Consider the following 27,526-nt stretch of genomic DNA (forward strand, 5'->3'; position numbering starts at 1 on the left):
AATTGTAGAGCCTCCCAGGAGCATGACAGAACTGCAGAATCACACACTCACCCCATCTGCAGAACCAGAATTTGCATTTTGACAAGATCTGCAAGTGATTCCTGTACACATTAGAATGTGAGAAGCACCACTTCAGCGAACACATAGGATTCAGTTCCTGCTGTGTAATTAGATTAGCTGTTACATTGACTAAAGAAGGCAGAGTAGGAGGTAGAAGGGTAAGTTTGGATGGAAAGGTGAGCATTAGTTTGGAAGATGGTGGAAAGCTTGAGGCAGTTAGGTGGAAACATTATGGGAACAGAACTGGCAATTAAGCCTTGCCAGGCAGATTTCACAATGATTCCAGGGGCCCTGCAGCCCCGTGTTAAAAAGTGCTATCCTGTATTTCTTGTCTTTAGTTTAAAAATATTTTATTTAGGCCAGGTGTGGCTCACACCTATAATTCCAGAACTTTGGGAGGCCAAGGCAGGTGGATCACTTGAGCTCAGGAGTTCAAGACCAGCCTGGGTAACATAACAAATCCCTGTTTCTATGAAAAATCCAAAAAAATTAGCTGGACATAGTGCCATGCACCTGTGGTCCCAGCTACTGAGGAGGCTGAGGCAGGAGAATCACTTGAGCCTGGAAGGTGGAGATTGCAGTGAGCTGAGATTGCGCCATTGCACAACCTTGGGCAACAGAAGAGAAACCCCATCTCAAACAACAACAACAACAACAACAACAACAAATCCCCTCAAATATTCTATTTAAAGTCTTAGTATATGATAGTACAGTAGAGAGAATATAGTTAATAATAATTTATTGCATATTTCAAGATAACTAGAAAAGGATAATTGGAATATTTCCAACATAAAAATGATAAATGCTTGAGGTGATAGATATCTTAATTACCCTGATTTGGCCATTACATGTTGTATGCAGATATTTATTAAATATTTCATGTTTCTCCCAAATATTGAAGCTATTATATATCAATAAACTTAAAGCACATAACAATATTATATATATGTAATTCATTTATACTTTGGATTCTGTATGAAGCAGTTTTGATAAATTACTATTATAGTCTATTCATTGTGCTTTACTATTTGACTGCTAGAGAACAGATAGACAGTTTTAAACCCTCCCTGTTTTGAAAATGTGTACAGATTGACACAGTCATAGTTATTGAATAATTCAAGGGGAAAATATCTGATATTCCTCAGGTAGCCATGATCTTTAAGCCTGGCTACAGATGTATTTTTTCCTGAACCAAATGATCTCAATTAAGATTAAAGTTTCAAGCGAAACATATGAGCTGTATTTCTGAATGAGTACTAAATGTGGTGAAATGAATTCAGCTATTTTGAACATCTACCATGCAGAATAAATTTTATGATAATAAATTAAATCACATAACCTAATGAATATATTTCTTGTCACTTAGCAAGATAACTGTTACCAACTAAATACTAAAAGCTGTGTATTTAATTGATAAAAGCACATTTATTACATTAGAAATACATAAAGTTACCCTGTAATGTGACTACCACACAGAGTTCTGTCTCATTAATTCCAGAGAGACGTCGTGCAAGTTTTATGGTAATTCTGACAAATTAAATTTCTTAGTGTTTTTAATTTGGATTTCATAATCTTTCTTGCCAAATAATTATTTAACTTCACAAATGCTAGCTTTGTAATCATTAATTGGTATTTAATTATCATATAACCAATAAGATTATAATCTGTATATAGTTTCATTTCATTTAAAATAAATGCTCATTTTAATGTAAATTTTTCTTTCAGATTAGTATCAGTGATAGTTTTTCATATGAGATAGTAAACTTGGTTTACTCTCTGAGCAAGCAAGTAATCATCTTTCAAGATCAGCAAGGAATTTAGGTTTTGTTCTTTCTGAAAATTGCCCTGAAGTTGTATTGTCATTTGAAAACATAAGTCCACGTCACATACTTCGGTTCCTTGAAACTCTGACTCTAATAATTTTTTGGTTTAGGACGTTACAATTACTGGGAAAAAGATAAAAATAATGGAAAACTAAGAGGTGTAATTCTGGGTTCAGTGCACTAATCTAGACAGTATTCTTGTCCCTTAATAAAATGTGGCAAGAATCACACGCATTTATTTTTTATGTGTTACTCTTCTCTAAATTCCCAGAATGAAAAGAGTCACCGTAGGTACTTGTTAAAAATACAACTTCCTGTAGCTTTCTCTGAAGATTCTAATTTACTGGGATTCAAATGAGGCCTTGGAATTTGTATTTTTTTTCAAGGACCTAAATAATTTAAATCATCAAGGGAGGCTAGAAAATACTGTTCTCGTGTTAAGATCTAGAAAAAGGAAATTTAGAAACACTTGTGCCTGACAAAGATATATACATCAGTTCTCCCAACTTTGTTTGCATTTTAAAAATTCGCATGGCCAAGGCACACCTAGACCAATTAAATCATAATTCCAAAAGTGGAATTCAAGTGTCAGAATGAGTAACTGGGAAACTGCCTCATTGAAGGGTGTGACAATCAACCAAGTGGTTTCAGAGAATGTGAACAGATTTGAAAGTGAAAGACCGGGAAAATAAACGTAAGATTAAAAATGCATATTTTTTAAGGTGATAAAATTACTTTAGTCAGGGCTACTGCTTGCTCACATAGTCCGGAGATTTATTGAATTAGGAATCTAAGGCAGTGGTTTTAAAACTTGACTATGCATCAGAATTATGTGGCGGGCTGGTTAAAACAGTTTGGTTGGTTCCAGCCCCAGAGTTTGTAATCAGTAGGTCTGGGATGAGTCCCAAGATTTAAATTTGTAATAAGTTTCAGGTGAAGCTGATGCTGCTGGTTCAGATAACACACTTCGAGAACAAACGTTCTAAGGGAAGGTACAGTGAAGATGAGATATATGGAATGGGCACGGTGGGACCATATTAGATAGAGTCTAGGACTGGGCAAGATGTTATTCTGATAGAACACCTCCTGCCTAGGATTACAATAAATATAGCCAATCCTTACCAAGTGCCTACTATGTGCCAGGACTTGTTCTAAGCATTCTACATATATTGAGTCATTTAATCTTTACAATAATCCTACATGACAGATATGCTATATTGCTTGTATTTTATAGCTGCATAAGTCGAGGCACAGGGAAGTTAAGTAATTTGTTCAAGGCAATGCAGATAGTAAATTGTGGAGCTGAAGTCTGAGGGATCTGACTTCCAGTCCATGCAGTTAACCACCGTTATACTAAAGAAGGTGAAGATGAATAAGATTTGTTCAAATAATCGATGTTCTAGGTCTGCTTGTAGTACCTACCTTTAGTAGCTGTTTTCAGTCATCTGCTGCCCTCCAATAATTCTTCAGCTTGCATGTTGTGCCAACCCATAAAGCAAACAGTAACAGCAGATTTGCCAATGTTATCCTTCACTCCATTTCCAGGAAGAGATTATAGAATTTCTAAGGTAAAGGGTCACAGATTATCTTTACAGTTTACCTTGGTTATATTCACATGTAACCCTACGGCATGTGAACCCTATTATAATCCACTCCCAAAGTACTTCTAGAAATATACTTAAAGTTAATGGGTAATTAACTTTAATTCATTGTAGTAATACTACAATGAATTGTAAAGTGAGAAACTATCCAAGTCTAAATGTATTTTAAACGAAGAAAATAATACAGATTAATTTCTTTGATTACAATGGAATTAAATTGGAAATAATTAAAAATAAAATAACTAGGAACCCTCCAAATACGTGGAAATTACCCAGGAATCCTCCAAATATTTGAAAATTAAAATACCTAATATCAACAACATGTGTGATAGCTGAATCAGCACTGGCCTCCATGTGCCAGGAGGTCTGCAGGATTTTAGTAGCATTCCATAACTAGGAAAGGATGGAATATGGAAGCCTATCTCTATAATTAAAACAACCTGCTAGTTTCTATTTCTGGCTGAGTTTGAATAATTGTACTATACTGGCTTTCCACCATAAACAATTAGAAAACCAGACAAAATATGTAAAACAGGTGTTTCAGACATTGGGCAGACGGCAGCACACTACTGTTACCCAAAAAAGGAAAATAAGACAAAAAAATGATTTCCCCATCTTTCCGTCTGAAGGCACTTTCTGGAAAGTGCTGTGTGTGTGTGGGTGTGGGTGAGTGTGTGGGTGTGTGGGTGGTTGGGGCTGGGGGTTGTGAGACCAAAGCAGAATATAGTGCACTTACTGAGTTGAGAAGATACAGATGGAGTTCGGATGACTGAGTCGACGAGAATTTGCAGGACAGAGTATTGGAAAGGAAGGAGCTATGTGGAGAAGATTCTCCTTGATGCTATTGCAAAATGCTAATCTGTACTAATCTGGAAATGCCTAAGTAAAATGGTATGAGGCCAAGCAAAAGCTACTGGAGAGTTGCCACTTGAATATTCCCCAAATTTACACAGGACTGAGAGATGTTCCGGTTCTGACCAGCCAGATTGGAAACACCTAAATGAACGTATGGGTTGTTCAATAAAGATCCTTGAAGAGTCAAGCTCACTCATAGTGATAAAATCTGGAGTAAAAGGATATACTACACTTGTCCCAACAAAGATTAAAAACAAGCCTCAGAAGGATAAAGCTGAACCACAAGTTATTTGACTGCCTACCTACAAAGTTCAACACTTAGAAGGAAGACATCGAGGTTGGGCGTCGTGGCTCACATCTATAATACCAGCACTTCGGGAGGCTGAGGTGGGGGGATCACAAGATCAGGAGTTTGAGACCAGCCTGGTCAATATGGTGAAACCCCATCTCTACTAAAGATACAAACATTGGCTGGGAGTGGTGGCGGGTGCCTGTAGTCTCAGCTACTCGGGAGGCTGAGGCAGGAAGGAGTATCACTTGAACCTGGCAGGTGGAGGTTGCAGTGAGCTGAGATCGTGCCAGTACACTCCAACCTGGGCAACAGAGTGAGACTTCATTAAAAAACAAAACAAAACGAAACAAAACAAACAAACAAACAAAAAACAAAAAAGACATCAAAACCAAGAATAAAGATAAGAATTATCAACTTTTCATCAGAAACAATGCAAGTCAGAAAGCAATAGAATAACATTTAAAAAGTACTGGGTGGTGCAGGTAGGGGACCAACAAAACACTGCCAATTTAGAAACCTATATCCAGTGCAAAACATCCGTAATAAATGAAAGCAAAATGGAAATGTTTTAAGTCAAGCAAAAGGTTAGCTACTTTGTTACCAGAAGACCTGCACAACAAGAAATGTTAAAGGAGATTCCTCAGGGAAAAGCAAAATGATGCCAGATGGATAACTCAGATTTATACAAAGGAATGAAGAGTGCCAGTAATTGTAAATATGTAGGTAAATATATGAAACATATTTTTTCACTGTAAAACAATTCTTGAAAAGATAATCTACTTTTAATAAAATAATGGAATTAACAATAGTTGAAGGCAGCTGCAGAGTCAATGTAAAAACTTGCTATACCCATATTCAACAAAACACATTCTAGAAGGTTTTAGGAGGTTTTAATTTCTTTGATACTTTACAATTTGAATTATAATTTCTCTGGAGGTGTATGGTAAGATAGAGGGGTTTATAATCAAATATGGGGATCTCTCTGTTCTTGACATTTTTATTACTTCTCTTTAAGTATTTGTTTAATCCAGAGTTTGCCTTTGTTTTTTCCTGTAATAGGCCAGATAATAGTATTTTAGGATTAGAGGAGAATGCATTCTTTGTCACATCTACTCAAATCTGTCATTTCAGGCTGGGCGCAGTGGCCCACGCCTGTAATCCCAGCACTTTAGAAGGCCGAGGCAGGCGGGTCACTTGAGGCCAGGAGTTCGAGACCAGCCTGAGCAAAAAGGTGAAACCCTATCTCTACTAAAAATACAAAAATTGGCTAGGCATGGTGGTGCACGCCTGTAATCCCAGCTACTTGGGAAGCTGAGGCACGAGAATTGCTTGAGCCCGGGAGGTGGAGGTTGCAGTGAGCCAAGGCTATGTCATTGCATTTCAGCCTGGGTGACAGAGTGAGACTCTGCTAAAAAACAACAACAAATTTTAAAAAAAAATGTATGTGTTTATTTATATATATATATATACACACACACACACGTATATATATGTCATTTTAATGAAGTCATAGACAATATGTAGATAAATGGGCACAGTCAGATTTGGTTTATGTGGCTGTAGTTCGCCAATCTCTGAACCTCATTATAGATACTTTTATTAGGTAAAAGGAGGAGATTAATCTCAGAGGAGATTAATATTCTTTAAAGATTCCATAGGAGGTTATTTTTCGTTCTGCATCTTATATTTAAAATTTCTGATGTCACTGGAGAAATCTAAAGCTGTTTTTCATGGTTTCTTCGGACTTTTACACATGGTAGCCTCTTACGTACTTGGTAAGTTTTGATTGTGAGCTCTACTTTATATGTAGTCATTTGGGGATCTAGATTGAGGGTATTATATTAATTACATTATATTAATATATTTTCAATGACAATTTGCATTTTCTTCTGCGGGGCACCAGGGCGTGTAAAGAATCTGAGATCATTTTATTTTTGTTAGTTTGAGTTTTTACCAACTGTGGTGTTGGTAAACCCTAGGGAGAGTAGGTTTAGGATGGCAAACACCCAGAGGAGATTTTATCGTTACTATTTTTACTGTTATCATCATCATCACAAGTCTTTTCCATCTAGAGCGCTGGAAAGTGCATTACTTACCTTTTCTCCTTACTGTTAGATGAAATTTTTCCATCCACTCGTTCGATAAGTGAAATCAAGTTCCAGAGCATCGTTTTGCACAGTCTCAAAGCCTAGACCTCTGATTCTCATGTGACTGCTAACCTTCTCATTCTCCAGACAACTTTATCAGTAATAATTTGGGAGTGTCAATTTACCTGACTCTTTTGTGTATCTCTCTGTTGCTGCTGAACATACGCACACACGGAATACTAGTGTAATTTATTAGGTCTTCTTAAACTCTGATACTATTAAAATGATAAACCCTCTCACAAAAAATATTCATATGTCGTATATATACAATTGCGTAAAATCACAGATGGTATATAGGTTTTCTGAAGATAATATCTGAACTCTTTAGAGTCATGTTTTGAAAACTTAATTATTAGATAATTTGAAGTTCAAGTGAGCTATGTTGGTTAAAATAAATTTCAAAATTAAAATTCAATATAAGAATTGTAATTTATGAGTATGGTGGGATAGAAGACCATAGTATCTCCTTAAGGTATAAATGGGATTTTGTGGGTATGCTGGTATGAGAGGAGTATGAATAGTGATTAGAGGTTTTCCACTTATAACTGGAAGTGGCATTACTGGCAATAAGCAAAATATGCTTTGGTTGCCTTGCTAATTATGTGGTATTTCCTGGTCTGGGTAAATTGATGGTTTGAAAGAATAGTGATCAAGGAAAAGTTTATACAATGTGGTTCCTTTATCCATTTTTTCCTGTATTGATGTCTTTGTGAACTGTTTCTTTTTAACGTTACCTAGTTGGGATTATGTAGAGGTGAAGTATGGTTTTGTATAAGCATCTTAAATCAAAAGAGAAATATTTCAATGCAATCAAAATAAGTCCAGTAAAATATTTAGGACTGTGTATTATATGTTTGAATAATCTACAAGCATTTTCTCTATTAAACATTTTCTTGAGGTCCCTGTCAATGTAAATATTTTAAGTGCCATTAATTAGATGAACATTTCAAAATGTCTTGACGATACAGATTTGGAGGCAAGATGACTGACTAGACATGGAAAGGAAGAGTTTCTCCCATGGAGAGGCCAGACCGTCAAGAAGACTGGCACACTCCAAACAGATCTTTGGAAAGAAGGCATTGAGAGTGAGTAGAGAGGGGACACAGACCCCACGTTGAAAGGAGAGGAAGCTAGAAACCCTGCAGAAGGTTGCTGAGCATCAGGCTCACTCCTGCCCCCTAGCGGTTTCTGGGGAAGGAATGCGTGAAAGAGGTGTGGAGTAGCCCACTCTCATCATGGACCTCCGGAATCCTAGCTGCAGGAGACTGCGTAACCCCCACAGACATTTGAGTTGACAGGGAGAAATGCATAGAGAGTTGGCAGAGACAGAACTAGAGCCTGCATGGAGCCCAGAGGGTTTGGCACAGGGAATGGCTGCAGTAGATCACAGTCATAAGTGCTCAAGCCCCAAGACTCACTATACTTTTCTTGTTGGCTTTAGCCTTTTTTTGGTTGCCAGAACTGGACAAAGCAGGGGTATTTTTCACGTGGGACAGGGTCAATCTGATCTGAGTAGCCCCCTGTCTGCTGGCTTTTCCCAGAGTCTCTGCCGGGCCACAAGAATTTGCAGCATGGTGTTGGCTGCTAAGCTGAGTCACTTGCCAGCAGCCACTGCCATAGCCTTTTTGCGGGCAGACCCTGCCTATTAGAGAGCTTTTGCAGGCTCCCTCCCTCGTGCACCTGCCCACAGCCCTTCCCCCACTGCTTTGTGGCATATGCTCACTCACGGCCTCCCCCCACAATCCAGTAAAATTATACAAGAACCGAAAGACAAAAATAGTCATTTTAAGAAAGAGCCAAACTGATCTTCTAAAGCTGAAAAACTCACTGCAAGAATTTCATAATCCACCATGATCAAGTCAGCTTCAATCCTGGGATGCAACGTTGGTTCAACATATGCAAATCAATAAATGTTATCCATCACATAAACAGAACCAATGGAAAAAACCACATGATTATCTCAATAGATGCAGAAAAGGCCTTCAACAAAATTCAACAGCCTTTCATGCTAAACACTCTCAATAAGCTAGGCACGGATGGAACGTATCTAAATATAATAAGAGCTATTTATGACAAACCCATAGCCAGTATCATACTGAAAGTGCAAAAACTGGAAGCATTCCCTTTGAAAACTGGCACAAGACAAGGATGCCCTCTCTCACCACTCCTATTCAACATAGCGTTGGAAGTTCTAGCCAGAGCAATTAGGCAAGAGAAAGAAATAAAGAGTGTTCAATTAGGAAAAGAGGAAGTCATATTGTCTCTGTTTGCAGATGACATGATTGTACATTTATAAAGCCCAATCATCTCAGCTCAAAATCTCCTTAAGCTGATAGGCAACTTCAGCTAAGTCTCAGGATACAAAATCAATGTGCCAAAATCACAAGCATTCCTATATACCAATAACAGACAAACAGAGAGCCAAATCATGAATGAACTCCCATTCACAACTGCTAACAAGAGAATAGAATATCTAGGAATACAACTTACAAGGGATGTGAAGGACCTCTTCAAGAAGAACTACAAACCACTGCTCAAGGAAATAAGAGAGAACACAAACAAACGGAAAAACATTCCATGCTCATGAATAGGAAGAATCAATATCGAGAAAATGGCAATGCTATCCCCATCAAGCAATCATTGACTTTCTTCACAGAACTGAAAAAAAAAAAAAACACTTCATATGGAACCAAAAAAGAGTCCACATAGCCAAGACAATCCTAAGCAAAAATAACAAAGCTGGAGACATCACGCTACTTGAATTCAATCTATACTACAAGGCTACAGTAACTGAAACAGCAAGGTACTGTTACCAAAACAGATAAGTAGACCAATGGAACAGAACAGAGGCCTCAGAAATAACACCACACATCTACAACCATCTGATCTTTGACAAATCTGACAAAAACAAGCAATGGGGAAAGGATTCCCTATTTAATAAATGGTGTTGGGAAAACTGGCTAGCCGTATGCAGAAAGCTGAAACTGGATCCCTTCCTTACACCTTATCCAAAAATTAACTGAAGATGGAATAAAGGCTTAAACATAAGACCTAAAATCATAAAAACTCTAGATGAAAACCTAGGCAATACCACTCAGGACTTAGGCATGGGCAAAGACTTCATAACTAAAACACCAAAAGCAATGGCAACAAAAGCCAAAATTGACAAATGGGGTCTGGTTAAACTAAACAGCTTCTGCACAGCAAAAGAAACTACCATCAGAGTGGACAGGCAACCTAAAGAATGGGAGAAAAATTTTGCAATCTATCCATCTGACAAAGGGCTAATATCCAGAATATACAAAGAACTTAAACAAATTTACAAGAGAAAACAACCCCATCAAAAAGTGGGCAAAGGATATGAACAGACACTTCTCAAAATAAGCCATTTATGCAGCCAACAAACATGACAAAATGTTTATTATCACTGGTCATTAGAGAAATGCAAATCCAAACCACAATGAGATACCACCTCACACCAGTTAGAATGTCGATCATTAAAAAGGCAGGAAACAACAGATGTTGGAGAGGATTTGCAGACATAGGAACGCTTTTACACTGTTGGTGGGAGTGTAAATTAGTTCAACCATTGTGGAAGACAGTGTTGCAATTCCACAAGGATCTAGAACCAGAAATACCATTTGACCCAGCAATCCCATTACTGGATATATACCCAAAGAATTATAAATCATTCTACTATAAAGACACATGCACAGGTATGTTTACTGTGGCACTGTTCACAGTAGTAAAGACTTGGAACCTACCCAAATGTCCATCAATGATAGACTGGATAAAGAAAATGTGGCACATATATACCATGGAATACTATGTAGCCATAAAAATTGATGAGTTCATGTCCTTTGCAGGGACATGTATGAAGCTGGAAACCATCATTCTCAGCAAACTGACACAAGAACAGAAAACCAAACACCACATGTTCTCACTCATAAGTGGGAGTTGATCAATGTTGATCAATGAGAACACATGGACACCGGGAGGGGAATATCACACACTGGGTCCTGCCCTGGGATGGGGAGTAGGGGAGGGATAGCATTAGGATCAATACCTAATGTAGATGATAGGTTGATGGGTGTAGCAAACCATCATGGCACATGTATACCTATGTAGCAAACCTGCTTGTTCTGCACATGTTCCCCATAACTTAAAGTATAATGATAATAAAAAGAAATGAAAATCCTAACTTGCTTAAAAATAATAATAATAATTTCATAACACAATCAAAAGCATCAACAGCAGAATAGGTCAAGCTGAGGAAAGAATCTCAGGACTTGAAGGCTGGTTCATTGAATCAACTCAGACAAAAATAAAGAAAAAAGAATTAAAAAATGATGAAAACCTCCAAGAAATATGGTATTATGTAAAGAGACTAAACCTATAAGGCATTTGTGTCCCAGAAAGAGAGAGAGAGAGAAAGCAGCTTGAAAAACATATTTGAGTATATTGCCCATGAAAATTTCACCAAACTTGCTAGAGAGGTTGACATGAAAATTCAGGAAATTCAGAGAACCCCATTAAGATAATATAAAAGATAAACATATCCAAGACACCCAGTCATCAGATTCTTCAAGGTCAACATGAAATGAAAAATATTAAAGACAGCTTGAGAGAAGGTGCAGGTCATGTACAAAAAGAACCCCATCAGGCTAACAGTGGACTTTTCAGCAGAAACCTTACAGGTCAGAAGTCATTGGGGACCTATGTTCAGCATCCTTAGAGAAAAGAAATTCTAACCAGGAATTCCATATTCAGCCAAATTAAGCTTCATAAGCAAAGGAGAAATAAAGATCTTTTTCAGATAAGAAATGGTAATGCAAGTTATTACCAGCAGCCCTGCCTTACAAGAGGTCCTTAAGGGAGTGTTAAACATGAAAACAAAAAACCATTACCTGACACCACAAAAACACACTTAAGTACATAGCCCACTGACATAATAAAGAAACTATACAATCAAGTTTTCATTACAACCAGTCGACAACACAATGTCATGATAAAATCCTCACATATCAATATTAACCTTGCATGTAAATCAGATAATGCCCCAATTAAAAGGCACAGAGTGGCAAGTTGGATAAAGAAGCAAGATCCACCTGTAGGCTGTCTTCAAGAGACCCATAGACTCAAAGTTAAGGAATTAAAAAGGTCTATTAAGCAAACAGAGAAAAAAGAGCCAGGGTTGCTATTCTAATTTCAGACAAAACAAACTAAACCAACAATAATTAAAAAGGATAAAGAAGGGCCTTACACAATAATAAAGGGTTCAGTTCAACAAGAAGACTTAACTATGTTAAATACATATGCACTCAACACTGAAGCACCTAATAATTCATAACCACACACAGTATTCTTCAGAGACCATATGAAGAAACTTAGAGAGATCATTAAGGCAGAAAACTCACAAAGATATTCAGAATCTAAACACAACACTTGACCACGTGGACCTAACAGACATCTGCAGAACATTCCACCCAACAACAAAATATATATTTTCCTCATCTGCACATGTACATACTCTAAGATCAAACACATGCTTAGCAATAAAGCTATTCACAACAAATTTAAAAAAAGCTCAAATCATACCAACCATACTCTTGGACCACAGTACAATGGAAATAGAAATCAATACCAAGAAGATTTCTAAAAACCATACAATTGCATGGAAATTAAATAACTTGCTCTTTAATGACTTCTAGGTAAATAACAAAATTAAGGCAGAAAACAAGAAATTCTTTGAAATGAATGAAAACAGAGATACAACATGCCAGAGTCTCTGGGACAGAGCTAAAGCAGTGTCAAGAGGAAAGTTTATAATGCTAAAAACTCACATCAAAAAGTTAGCAAGATCTCAGATTAACAATTTAACATCGCACCTACCAGACTGTGTAACATGGTGAAACCCTGTCTCTACAAAAAGTACAAAAATTAGCTAGGTGTGGTGGTATGCGCTTGTGTCCCAGCTACTTTGGAGGCTGAGGCAGAAGAACTGCTTGAGCCCCAGAGGCGGAGGTTGCAGTGAGCCAAGATCATGCCATTGCACTCCAACATGGGTGATGGGAGTGAAACTCTGTCTCAAAAAAAGAAAAGAAAAAGAAAAAAAAGAGAAAATATTCTAATAAACACAATGAAAAATTACAAAGAAATATTACACCAACCCTACAAAAATACAAGAAACTCACTGAAACTGTTACGAACACCTCTATGCACACAAGCTAGAAAACCTACAAGACAGATAAATTCCTAGAAACATACAACCTCCCAACATTGAACCAGAATGAAATTAAATTCCCAAACATACTAATAATGAGTTCTGAAATTGAGGCAGTAATAAAAATATCTACCAACTAGTAAAATCCTTGAACCACACGGATTTACAGCCAAATTCTAGGGGACATATAAATAAGAGTTGCTACCAATCCTATGGAACGTATTTCAAGAAAACTCCTCTCCAACTCATCCTGTAAGACCAGCATTATTCTAACACCAAAACTTGGCAGCGACACAACAACAACAAAAACATCAGACCAATATCTCTGATAAATATAGACAAAACAATACTCAACAAAATACTAGGAAATCAAATCCAGCAGCACGTCAAAAAGCTAATGTACCATGATCAAGTAGGCTTTATTCCTGTGATGCAAGGTTTGTTTAACATACAAAATCAGTAAGTGTGATTCGGAACTAAAAACACAAGCCACACGATGATTTCAATCGATGCAGTAAAGGCTTTTGACAAAATTCAAGATTCCTTCAGCTAAAAATCCTCAAAAAACTAGGACTCAAAAGAACCTCAAAATAATAAGTCATCTGTAACAAATCCACAGCCAACATCACACTCAATGAGCAAATTTTGGAAACATTCTTCTTGAGAACCAAAACAAGACAAGGATGCCCACTTTCACTACTCCTGTTCAACATAGTACTGGAAGTCCTAGTCAGAGGAATCAGGCAAGAGAAAGAAATATAAGGCATTTAAACAGGAAAAGAAAAAGTTAAATTATCTCTCTTCACAGATGGTATAATTCCCTATCTAGAAAACCCCATAATCTCTGTCCAAAGGCTCCTAGAACTGATAGACGACTTCCATAAAGTTTCAGGATACAAAATCAATGTACAAAAATTAGTAGCATTTCTATACACTAAGAACATCCAGGTTGGGGGCGGTGGCTCATGCCTGTAATCCTAGCACTTTGTGAGACTGGGGCAGGTGGATCACCTGAGGTCAGGAGTTCGAGACCAGCATAGCCAACATGGTGAAACTCCATCTCTAATAACAATACAAAAATTAGCCAGGCATGGTGGTGGGCACCTATAATCCCAGCTACTTGGAAGGCTGAGGCAGGAGAATTGCTTGAACTTGGAGGGCAGAGGTTGAAGTGAGCCTATGCCACTTCACTCCAGGCTGGGCAAAAGAACGAAACTCCATCTCAAAAAAAAAAAAAAAAAAAAAGAAGATTCAAGCTGAGAGTCAAATCAAGAGTGCAACCCCATTCATATTAGCCACAAAAAGAGAAAGAGTTAATACCTAAGAATACAGCTAACCAGGGAGGTGAAAGATCTCTACAATAAGGATTAGAAAACTCTGCTGAAAGAAATCAGAGACAAAGCAAATGGAAAAACATTTCATGCTCATGGATAGGAAGAATTAAGATTGTTAAAATGGTCATACTGCCCAAAGAAATTTACAGAATCAATGCTATTCCTATCAAAATACTAATATCATTTTTCACAGAATTAGAAACAAGCATTCTAAAATTCATACGGAACCAAAAAAGAGCCCGAATAACCGAAGCAATCCTTAGCAAAAAGAATAAAGCCAGAGCCATCACATTACCTGACTTCAAACTATACTAAAAGGCTACAGTAACAAAAACAGCCTGGTTCTCGTACAAAAATAGATACATAGACAATCGGAATGGGTTAGAGAACCCAGAAATTAAGCTGCACACCTACAACCATCTGTTCTTCAGCAAAGTCGACAGTAACAAGACTTTCTATTTGATAAATGGTGCTGGGATAACTGGCTAGCCATATGCAGAAGATTGAAACTAGACCCCCTCCTTTGATTGTATACAAAAATCAACTTAAGACAGATTAAAGACTTAAATGTAAAACCTAAAACTCTAAAAATCCTCTAAGAAAACCTAGGAAATACCATTCTGGGCATAGGCTTTGGCAAAGATTTCACGAAGACTGCAAAAGCAATTGCAATGAAAAAAAAAATTGACAAGTGGAACCTGATTCGACCAAAGAGCTTCTGAACAGCAAAAGAAACTAGCAGTGGAGAAAACAGACAACCTACAGAATGGGAGAAAATATTTGAAAACTATGCATCCATTAGAGGTCTAATATGCAGAATCTATAAAGAACTTAAACAAATAACAAGCAAAAACCAAACAACCCCATTGAAAAATGGGCAAAGGATATGAAAAGACACTTCTCAAAAGAAGACATACATGCAGCCAACAAGCATATTAAAAATGCCCAACATTACTAATCATTAGAGAAATGCAACTCAAAACCACAGGAGATACCATCTCAGATCAGTCAGAATGTCCATTATTAAAAAGTGAGAACCAACAGTGTAAAAGTGTTCCTATTTCTCCACATCCTCTCCAGCACCTGTTGTTTCCTGACTTTTTAATGATCGCCATTCTAACTGGTGTGAGATGGTATCTCATTGTGGTTTTGATTTGCATTTCTCTGATGGCCAGTGATGATGAGCATTTTTTTCATGTGTCTGTTGGCTGTATGAATGTCTTCTTTTGAGAAATGTCTGTTCATATACTTTGCCCACTTTTTGATGGGGTTGTTTGTTTTTTTCTTGTAAACTATAGAAAACAGTATGGCGATTCCTCAAGGATCTAGAACTAGATGTACCATATGACCCAGCCATCCCATTACTGGGGATATACCCAAAGGATTATAAATTATGCTGCTATAAAGACACATGCACACGTATGTTTATTGCGGCACTATTCACAATAGCAAAGACTTGGAATCAACCCAAATGTCCATCAGTGACAGATTGGATTAAGAAAATGTGGCACATATACACCATGGAATACTATGCAGCCATAAAAAAGGATGAGTTTGTGTCCTTTGTAGGGACATGGATGCAGCTGGAATCCATCATTCTTAGCAAACTATCACAAGAACAGAAAACCAAACACCGCATGTTCTCACTCATAGGTGGGAACTGAACAATGAGATCACTTGGACTCAGGAAGGGGAACATCACACACCGGGGCCTATCATGGGGAGGGGGGAAGGGGGAGAGATTGCATTGGGAGTTATACCTGATGTAAATGACGGGTTGATGGGTGCAGCACACCAACATGGCACAAGTATACATATGTAACAAACCCGCACGTTATGCACATGTACCCTACAACTTAAAGTATAATAATAATAAATAAATAAATAAATAAATAATTTGAACCGAAAATCATGGGGAAAAAAAAAAAAAAAAAAAAAAAAAAAGAAATCTCACTGTGGACTATGGATTAGATAATAATATTGTGCCCATATTAAATTTGCTGATTTGGGTACTGTGCAGGACTTATGTAAAATAACATCCTTCTTCTTAGACAAGAAACATTGAATAAAGTATTTGGTGTAAAGGTAAAAAAAAAATAATAAAAATAAAAAATAAAAAATAAAAAGTGAGAAAACAACAGATGCCTGGCAAGGTTGTGGAGAAAAGGGAACACTTATACACTGCTTGTGGGAATGTAAATTAGTTCAGCCAGTGTAGAAAGCAGTATGGAGATTACTCAAAGAACTTTAAACAGAACTACCATTCAACCTGGCAATCTCATTTTTGGGTACATACCTAAAGAAATATGAATCATTCCACTAGAAAGATACATGTGCACTTATGTTCACTGCAGTAGTTTTTTTACAATGTCAAAGACATGGAATCAACCCAGATGCTAACCGATGGTGGACTAGATAAAGAATATTTGGTACATATACACCACCAAATACTATGCAGCCACAAAAAAGAATGAAATCATGTGCTTTACAGCAAGATGGATGCAACTGGAGGCCATCATCCTAAGTGAGTTAATCCAGGAACACAAAACCAAATACTGTGTGTTCTTGCTTATGAATGGGAGCAAAATATTGAGTTCACATGAACACAAAGAGGGGAAGAGTAGACACCAGGGCTTACTTGAGGATGGTGGGTGGGAGGAAAGTGATTATTGAAAAACCACCTATTGGGTCTATGCTCACTACCTGGATGATGAAATTGTATACCAAACCTGAGTGACACATAATTTAGTCACATAACAAATCTGCACAAGTACCCTCTTAACCTAAAATAAAAGTTGGAAAAACAAAATATATTTTACTAGTAGGTATGGACGGTCAAGAAACTTTCTGTAACTGTGGTCAGGAGACAGCAAAGTTGTTCTTAAAGAGCTAGAGAGTAAATATTTTAGGCTTTGCTGGCCATGAGTTCTCTGTTGCAACTACTTAACTCTGCCATTGTAGTGTGGCAGCAGTGATAGACAATATGTAAATAAATAAACATGATTGTGTTCCAATAAAACTTTATTTACACAAACTGGCAGTGGATTGGATTGGCCTGATGGTTGTAGTTTGCTGACCCCTGGTCTAAGTAATTACATGAGTAGTAACAATAGAGTAATAATTAGGGCAAGTACAGAGTGCTGTGAAACACAGATCACTTTTGTTAGAAGGGTGATCAGAGAGGAGACACCTGAGGAAGTTAAAAAAAAAAACACGAAATGTCTTGATGATAGATTTTTAAAAGAGATGGAGTTTTATGGTTAAATGAACTGGCAATTTATTTGGTTAGACTGAGTGAAATAGGTTTCCTGACAGCATAATTTTTCACAAAGTCTAAAATGCAAATATATTATTATATTTCTAAAAGACCGTATAGCAAACTGCATTTTCTAGTAATTTAAACATCACATCTTTTTCTCTTGGTGCTTCTTGTTGGACCATAGGTTTAGAACATATCTGTGTCTCCTTGTACTACTTTTATCTCTATTTAAGTGTGAAATAAATTTAATACATATGCAGGCCATAAACATTTATTTTTTTCTCATCATTGAATGTATAGTGATTTAAATAATTAATGGTTAAAATAGAAACTATATACACAGAGTAAAAGCAGAATAACTTAACTTTTATTATAAATCTAGATTATCACAATGGTTACGGTAATAAGGAAATATTGTCATCCTGTACCTGCTCTTTGCTGTTCATCATAAAAGTCCTGAAACAAATTTGTAAGTGACAGATACTGGGACCAAAATGCTCAGTGCCAAATTCCAAAATTTGGAATTAAAACCTACAGGTAAATGTGAACAACATGTTTTTCTTCATGGGTTGGATTGGGTAGTGAAAACTGAAGTTTGAGATGCTAATTATCCCTGCTAGTACAATGTCTTCTTCAGTAATAATGTGTCGTTTATTATTTGTGAAAGAATTATAATAAGGTTTAATAAAACTCAACAATTAAAATTAAATGATATTAAATATTTTAATATACATTGCAAAAATCTTTGAAAAAACTGTGACCTTTATGCTGACTTTTGCAGTCACCCAGTGGTGGCCTTTTGAATATCTTAATTGGTTTAGTATATGGCACTGTGTGTATTAGTGTTTGGAACATTTCAACCAACTTTCCACTAGTGAGAGTATTTATCTAGAATCTTGCACAGATGAGTATGTTTTATGGCCGTAATATTACATCTTGTAAATAATAAATTAAATTTAAAAGCAAAAATAAAGCACTTCAGTAGTGACTGGTATAGAGGGCTGACACTTTCCGCCCCCATATCTCTGTTTCTGGGCTGAAGAGGAAGGTTGTCTTTCCGTTTGCAGCCTTCTGTAACTGTCTCCTTGCTCAAAGCTCCATCAAGCCTCCTTTGGTCTTCATAAATTATACTCTTTTGAGATTCATGGGTGTTATTTAGCACATTACGGCAGTTTGCTTGCCTTTCTTATTTACTAGAAAACTATGAGTTACAAACATGGTAGGTATTGGAGCTTTAATGAACAGAAAATGGAAATAATCCAGGGATATGTATCTCTGCAAAATCACTTTTTTGGCTTAATTTCAGTTTACTCTATGATTTTTGTCCATGGATTTTTGCTAGGAAGAAAGTCTGTAATGTTTTTACCCATGGAAGAATACCAGTTAACTAGTTACCTTCAGAACTCTGACACTGGTAAGGCTTATGTCCTCCGGACAGCACCTAATCCCAGGTCCGGCAGCTCTGACTGTAACTGTCAGTTTGCTGCTTCATTACTGCCTCATATATAATCCAGAATACACACATGCATGCCAAATACATCCTGTAGTTTTACCTTAAGTTTTAAAATAAAATTGTCTAATGAAGAGTCTTTGTAAAGTTACAAAGTTAGGACTCCAATGTAGACAATGGGCTGGAAATCCCACTTAAAACTATTTTAGCATACATATTTAATACATATTATATGTTATAATCATATCTCAAATTATTTTTCTCCTACATTTTCTAGTATCCAAATACATAGAAAGAAAGGAGTGTAGTATGATATTAAGAATTATTTTCTTATCTAGCGTGTTCACTTAACAATATATAACCAAAAGAGCTAAAACAAAAGGCTATATGTACCTTTTCTGTTAATTTTTTTTTGCTTTATTACAAATAAAAAGAGAATACTTGTTTTTATTTGTTATTTTCCTAATACAGTGGTATTCCCCAAGTCCATGAGTATCTCCTTGTAAAGGTGGTTTGTCTCCCAGTGACTTCACATTAATAGCTAACAAAATTGTCATTCAGTTTTCCCTCACAACTATGAAATAAAGGTATAAAAATACAATTTAAATTATTTCTCACAGTAATGTACTGTGTGTATCTTTTGAAAATGAAGGCTCTGTCTAGAACTGCCTGTAAATACATAACACTCCACATCCATAAAAAATGCATTGTTTGTAGAAAACTATTATTAAATTAAATTGTTCCAACTATTGTTTTCAATAAATGCTACTTAACTAAAACTCCACCTCACTGACTGAGATCACATCAGTGGTAATGGAAGGGAAGAGTTGTAAACTACATCATCAGCATCAACCCCCAGGAAGGTCAAGAGCCCAACCTTGGATTAACAGGAGGAGGCCTTCATAACTTATGAGACTCAAGAAAACATGCAAGTTGCCTGACGGTCCTAACTGTGATGAAAATCATCTACTGAAGTGGGTATTATTGTAAATCTTTGTCTACATGACAGATTTACATCTCCTTACCTCCATAAAATTCACCGTTAATGGCACAACACCTATTAAGCTGAGATATTTCTAGGTGTAGTACGTCATGGTATTTTCCTGTACAGTTTACATTATTCTTGGCATTTCACTGCCTGTCTCATGAGATGGCCAAGAAGGAAAATATAGTAACTTGCACTCACTTCTCAAGGACAAAATGCCACATCTTACCAGAGGAAACATTCAGAAAGTGAAAAGCAAACATTGAGAATCATAAGTTGGAAAAATGTGTTGTGTGAGAAATCTGGGGGCTTAGGGGAAAAACGTTTTGTTTCATGGAATGCAATTTTAATACATTTCCAACTTTCCAGTTTTTTGGTTTTTCAAGAAGGGACAAATAAACATTAACAAAAGGCTTATTCTTAGAGCTGGGTATATACAGCAGAGAAAATAGGATCTTTGACATAAACTCAGTCTTAGAGTTTGCATTTCTACTGTGCTTGTATAGGAAAACCCTGGGGCCTCCAACACATTTGGGTAGCACTTTCTGACAACACAAGCTGAGCGGGCTTTGTGTACCCAAGGCAATTAAAATGTCCAGGCAATCCCTTGAGATAGTCAGCACATTGAGAACCTGGCGTACTGAATAACTTCATTCTTATTCACATAAAGCCGGAGAGAAAAATAATTTTGTCTCTTATTGTACACTCTATTTTCTCTCTTAAGAGAAACAAATCAACAGTTACAAGCATATATTAAAATTTTTGACTCCTTGTTGCACTGTTTTTGGCCATATTGCAGGGTAGTAGATTCTATAAGCTAATGTCATTGCACCTTATGTGGGCTAAAAACACATTTAGAAAGCCATATTGTAGCATTCCACAAGTGAAAGAGGTGGGTGACATTTTCCTTACTCAAAGTTCATCAGAGAGGGAACTGCCAAATGACCAACCCAAGGTCATATTGTTAGCTAATAGTAGAACTGGGACTGAAGAAACAGGTGTTCTTTTTGTACTCCAGAGAAACTTCTCCTGAGCCCAGATAAAGTACAACCATGTTTTTTCCTCATGGAGCTAGCTGTGGGTAATATCATGAAGCAAAAAACATTGCTTCTTAGCTTTTGCTCCTTTTCACTTTGGCAAAAAGAAGCAGAGAATATGAATTATTAAAGTTTTAAGCGAATTTTTAGAAAGAGAAGTTATATTTCTTTTGTATGTAGTGTATATTGCTGCTGGATCCATTTCTTTACTTGCAGCAACATCCCTTTCATTTTATGTTAGCAATAAAGGGCTCTGTGGGAAAGCCTCATGTGCAACAATAGGGTCATTACACAACGCTTTGGATGTATGGTGTTTATTGATGCTACAAACTATTGCAAATGGCCATATAGATCTTGTGGAAGAGCCCTCTTTAAATGGCTGGTAATGGTTTCACATAATAGAGGCTCAGAAAATATTCGTTATTTGATTTGCTTCTTTTGTAGATAATTTTTGTGAACCTATATCTAAGCTAATCTAGTCTGGAACATGAATAGCCTGAAAAAAAACAACATACTGAAATGTTCAACATGCCTCATTTGTTTATAGGTTTTTCTACACAAGGATTTTTCTTGAGGCTGTGCTGCATGGTTTTACTATTACTGAAAAGCAGAGCAGAAAAGTTCCTATAATTTTAACTATTAGCAAGTAGTGTGTGCTTCTTTTGACTTACCAGGAAGGTACAAGAGCTTTCTGGTTAGACCATTGTCCATGAGATAACTTCCCAGCTGTCAGCTAAGTCATATTAAACCCACTAATGCAGAGACTCTTTGGCTCTGCTGGGAAGCATATATTGTTGTTATGGACTGAATGTTTGCATACCCCCAAATTCATATACTGAAAGCTCAACTCTCAATATGACTGTATTTGAAGACAATTATGAAGGTAATCAAGGTTAAATGAGTTCATAAGGGTGGGCCCTGATCCAACAGAATTAGCATCCTTATAAGAAGAGAATACTATTTAGTCATAAAAAGGAATAAAATTATGTTTTTTGCAGCAATATGGATGGAACTGGAGGCCATGATCTTAAGTGAAACAACTCACACATAGATAAAAAAAAAAAAAAAAAAAAAAAAAAAAACCACTTCATGTTCTCACTTATGTGCGGTAGTTCAATAATGTGTACATACACGTGGATGCAGAGTGTGGGATAATGGCCAATGAAGACCCAGAAGGATGAGGGAGTGGGAAAGGGGTGGATGATTAGAAATTATTTAACAGGTGCAATGTCCATTATCTGGGTGATTGATACTCTTAAAGCCCTGACTTCCCCACTATGCAATTGTGCGTGTAACAAAATTATGTTTGTACCACATACATTTATAAAAATATATATATTTATACATATATATATTTTTTTTTAGAGAAGAGATACCAGAGGGTTCACTTTCTGTCTTCACCATATGAAGACCACCAGAAGAAACCAATCCTGCCAGACTTTGCTCTTGGACTCCAGCTTCCAGAATTATAAAAAATAAGTATCTATGGTTTCAGCCAGCCATGCAGTCTGTGGCATTTTGTTATGTCAGACAGCTAACTGATACAATCACTATTTAAAACAAAGTCATGGCATGATAAATCAATAAACAAACATTTTTTGAAAACAACTATTTGCTTAAAGTCTTTAAAAAATTAAACTGTTGTCTCTTTAATATAAGAATATTCTTTGGAAATAAAAAAATAACACATGCAAACTATAAAAATTAATGCATGATACTCTTTCCACTAGCCCAATTCCTTGGTAGAACAACTGAAAAAAAATTACAAGGTTAAATAGAGTTAATTATTTGAGGACTGATCATGTCATGTTAGTTCTGTTATGCTCACTCAGCTTTCCTTTAGCTTTGCCCTATGGACCAGGGACATCCTTGCAAAAGGCCTCACTACTCAGCTACTGCTTCCACAACAGCCTTTCCGAGTCAGTAATGTTGAGTTTCTCCAAGATGTGAAATTATGTTTTCATAGCAGAAAACACTAATCTAAGTTGAAACATGTTGGAAAATGTCATTTCCTTTGCAAACCAAACAAATTAAGAGGAAGAAAAATATCACTTAGTGAATTCAGAGCTTGTTGTGAAATTTTGAGAGAGTTCTAGAAATTTGGCAAAACCTAAAGTATTGCTTGGCGTTTACACCCTGGTATGAGTACTTTAGGCGTCCAAATTAAACTTGTTGATAGATATATACTGAGAATGTGTTAACTTGGTGATATTTCTATTTCTTGCTATAAATACTGTCTTACAAGCTAAAGATTTGTCTCATATATAACCTATTCAAGTTACTGTGTCAGGCAGATGAAAGGTTTATATTTACTACATATTAAAACAATCATGGTCATATGCCCATGGGAGTCAGTATACCCAAGTTTTTATAAAATTAAACATAGAAAACCAAAATTTGCTTGTGTGATAGATTTCAAGGTTACCACTATGCTACATTACATCTACTGATTGAAGAAAAAATGGCAGGTCATGAAAGTTAAAACGCAGGAAGGGTACTAAAATGTTCTTTGTTCGTTGTGTAGAGGATAAGTGTGTTTAAATGCTATATGTAGTTACTTGAGCCACTACTGTATTTAGTTATACATCTTTATTTTATATAGGTTGGTCTACTGGGTTCTGTTAATATCTCAATTTTTATATACGATATTGGAAAAGTCAATTCGCAGCTCAGACAAGATGGAATAGAAAGAAACATGACGGTCTTTGTGGAGATCTTACGGAGGTAGAAACCATTATTACTGAGATAGTGTAATCTATCTTTTGAAGCCAAAGTTCTAAATTTAAAACGTTTTTATTACTGGTATTTGAATTCGAATCCTATAGAATAATCTTCAGCTACTATAATTCCTGAAGATTTCTCCTCTCTATATTTGCTAAATAAAATAAAATATGTATAACATCTAGTATAGTACTTGCAAACATGTTATTTCCTTTTCCTCTCTTCTTAACAGAGGGCCAGGAATGGGGAAAGGTAACACTTATACCTGCTTTGGCTGCAGTGTGGCCACTGATCACCTCTTAACTTTGGTGGTTATACAGAAGTGAAAGCAATGGAAAGAAGGCAGGCTAGGACTAGTATCTCTGATCTAGGGGAAAGAGCACCTGATTTCAGAATCTTTTGGATAACAACTTTGGAATCAGAACAATTCCTAGCATGCAGTAGAAATAGATAATGATTTGTCGAATAAATGAACTGGTAGTTACATAAGGATAATAAGTGTCAAAATAAGCTTAGTGTTGACTAAGTAAGCCAGAAACAGAAGACAAAGAGTATATTATTAGGCTGCCATAACACAATGCCACACTGGGTGACTTAAATTACAGAAATTTATTTTCTCACAGTTCTGGATCCTGAAAGTCCAAGATCAAGGTGCCATCAGCACTGGTTTCTGTGAGGCCTCTCTTTCTGGCTTGAAGGCAGATGCCTTCTTGCTGCGTCCTAATATGGCCTTCCCTCTGTGTGCACACGGAAGGAGACCAATCACTAGGTCTCTTTCTCTTCTTACAAGGATACCAGTCCTCTCAGAATAGGGCTCCACCCCACATCATTTACCCGTAATCACTTTCTTAAAGGCCCTGTCTACAAATACTCACATTGGGGGTTAGGGCTTCAACCTGTGTGTTTTGGTGGTACACAATTCAGTCCATAGTATGGAAAAACACTGAGATTATAAGGAATGTGAAGTATACCCTTTGGGCAGCTGTTGTCTAGTAACCACTTTAATTATATTTATATCCTTCACCTTGAAGACTAGTTTTAGAACTAGTTTTAGAACCTCCAATCTAATAACTGCAGCGTGAAGATACAAGGAATTTTAAGTCGTTCAATGTATGTATAATATGTTTCAAGCTTTCAAATTTGAGAATAAAAATAAAAATTCTCTTTTGGGTGGACTACAGATTTTGCTTTAGTTAAATTCCTTCACAATAGTTCCCCAAAACAACAACATACAAGGCAAAAACACACTTGCCTAAATTCAGTGTTTGATTAAATAAAACCTATCTCACTGTCTGTCTGAACTTTACTTGAATATGGTTGATTCAAAGGAGAACTGAGTAGCTGTGAATTTTATATTCCTGGCTATTTAGCAACACTTATTGATCAATTAAAAGATTGTAAAATTTAATACAAATTCAATTTTATGTGAATGATGCAGCAAAATTATAAGGTATTACACAGTGACTTTGCCATATTATTTACATTTTTCTCTGTAATCTTCACTTTTATTTTTAAATTAAAAGAACATCATGGCTACAATGTGCTTAACTTTGTATTCTAAAAAATTCCCTGGGCCACTTAGTTCTGTTATTATTCACAAAACATATATTATTGATGTAAAATAATACATCTTGAACACTTCAGATTATGTTAAACTCCAAAGTCCTATCTGGTAAAGATGCTTACCAGTGTTATATAAAAATATTACAATTAGCATTTCAGGATGATTTGAAAACATGTGATTGCTTGAAGTAATTTGTTGAATAAATTTAGAAGAAATAGCAATGTCGATTCATATGTGGCTTTGTTTTCATATTTTCTTCTGAATGTACTTTGTTGAATTATAATTTTACCTATAAATCTTGCAGATAATTTATTGTTGTTCTTAGACTATTCAGGTAGCTAGATTATTTCTAATCTAATATTGTTTGCTTTACATGAGGTATATATTTTTATAAAAGCATATGTATTTTGTTGTCACACATGACAACAGTAACAGGGCATAGGATTATTACCTAAAGGATTAAAAAGAAGTTTATCTTTCTTCAACATTGTAATATATTTAATTTCTTGTATTTCTTTTTTCTCCTTCCTCTTTTCCTTTTTTTTCTTCCACTCACCTTTCTAATAGTGGTTTCTTATTTCCCATTCCTCACATATCTCTCCATCAAGCATCTAAAGTGCACGTATTTCCCTGAATCATTTGCAAATCATTTGCTTTTAAGTGTTCTTTTTTGTCTCCTTCTCTTGCACACAAATACAAAGGAATATGTAGAAATAGCTGGGTACTTACTTTCAGGCCATTTTCAAGCAAATTTTAAATAATAGCAGAAGATTGCTATTTGACACTGAATAGCATGTGAGTTGATTTTCTTCTGTCTTCATGAATAGGAGGATGATGTTAGCTGAACATGAACTCTCATAGTTCTCTGACATGCATAAATCTTTTCATCTGTAGTTAGTGTAACCTCCTCCCCATTCCTACCTTTTGATTAACCACTGAGCTATGATGTTTTTGCAAGGCTGTCAGAATTACAGTTTTTGAAATAGAAATGCTGGGATATACACTACTTGGATGTATGTGTTTGAGATCAGAGGAGAGTTTCTACTGCTTTTCCTTTCATTGTAGTTTGGTGGTTTCCCAGGAGATTAAATGACAACACAAGAGCATATGGTTTTAGAGGAGATGCTGCATTTTACTTTTAAATTTTTATTTTATTGCTTTATTTAATTTTACTTTTACTGTGCATAGGCCATTCTGGGAAGTAGTAGTTGGTCACAGCCATGATGTTATGTTCACCCTTGTGAACTTTGTTCTATGAGCTTAATTATAATGATAGGAGCCCAGTGATTACAACTTCAGTGTTTCTAGAAAGCTGAATTTGTGAGGCATGTTGCACGACAGCATCCAGAATATATAAATATTACTCAGTTTCCTTTAGGTGCTCTGATAATTTTGCTTGATGATGCTCAAAGCTAAGACCACTATAATTATAGAATTTTAGATCCACTAGAATTATAGGACTTTTATACCTGAAAAAAATTTGAAAGCATTTATATCAAAATTGTTCAACTAGTGTTCTATGGAAAGCCATACCCATGAGATGTTTCAGTCATTAAGATATTTTGCATAATAATGGACAGAAATGTAAGTCAAGGAAAGAAACAATTGATTGAAAGAAAAATTATATAACTTACAAAGGAAGGGAGGGCTGCTTTGCAGATCTCAGACACTGGAACTGGAGACTCAGTACTGGCAAGGTTAAGAAGCAATCTTAGTTGTACCTTTCTGTGGGTGTAAGCTCCAGTCTTTTAGATTCTTCTACATGAAAACATTTCTCCAAAGAGCAAGAGATAAAAGGAATTTTCACCAAAATCTCCACATAGAAAAATACTGAGGAAAGTCTCTTACTGGACTAGTTACAGTCATGTGATCATCAGGAGTAATCTTTGGGCCAGAAGGATGAGGTGCCAAGATCAGTCATATGTGGATTATGTATTTGTGTCCGTGGTCAGAAAGGTAGGCCACGATATTTGGCAGTCCAATGAGAAAGACAAAGTTCTAGTCACTAAGGGGAGGGAGGTGGTTATAGGTAACAAAAATGTCAAATGTCTACGAGAGTCCACTCTGTGAATGTAAAGTACCTACTTCTATTTTTCCATGTGTATAATTTTTTGTTGTTGTTCTACAGTAATTCTAATTAATTGTTTTTTTAATTTTTATTATTTTTGATTGACA

The 27,526-nt window shown here is 36.1% G+C and overlaps 1 long non-coding RNA gene across 1 annotated transcript in view; it reads left to right on the forward strand.

Annotated features, from left to right (window-relative positions):
- Positions 1 to 22,671, forward strand: part of LOC110742507 — a 67,957-nt gene extending 45,286 nt beyond the window's left edge. Inside the window, exon 2 of the long non-coding RNA XR_002520237.2 lies at positions 22,432 to 22,671. This is a non-coding gene — a long non-coding RNA (uncharacterized LOC110742507). The remainder of the gene's footprint in view (positions 1 to 22,431) is intronic.
- Positions 22,672 to 27,526: the final 4,855 nt, after the last annotated feature.

The sequence above is a fragment of the Papio anubis genome, chromosome 2 (assembly GCF_008728515.1).
Source record: "Papio anubis isolate 15944 chromosome 2, Panubis1.0, whole genome shotgun sequence".
NCBI lineage: Eukaryota > Metazoa > Chordata > Mammalia > Primates > Cercopithecidae > Papio > Papio anubis.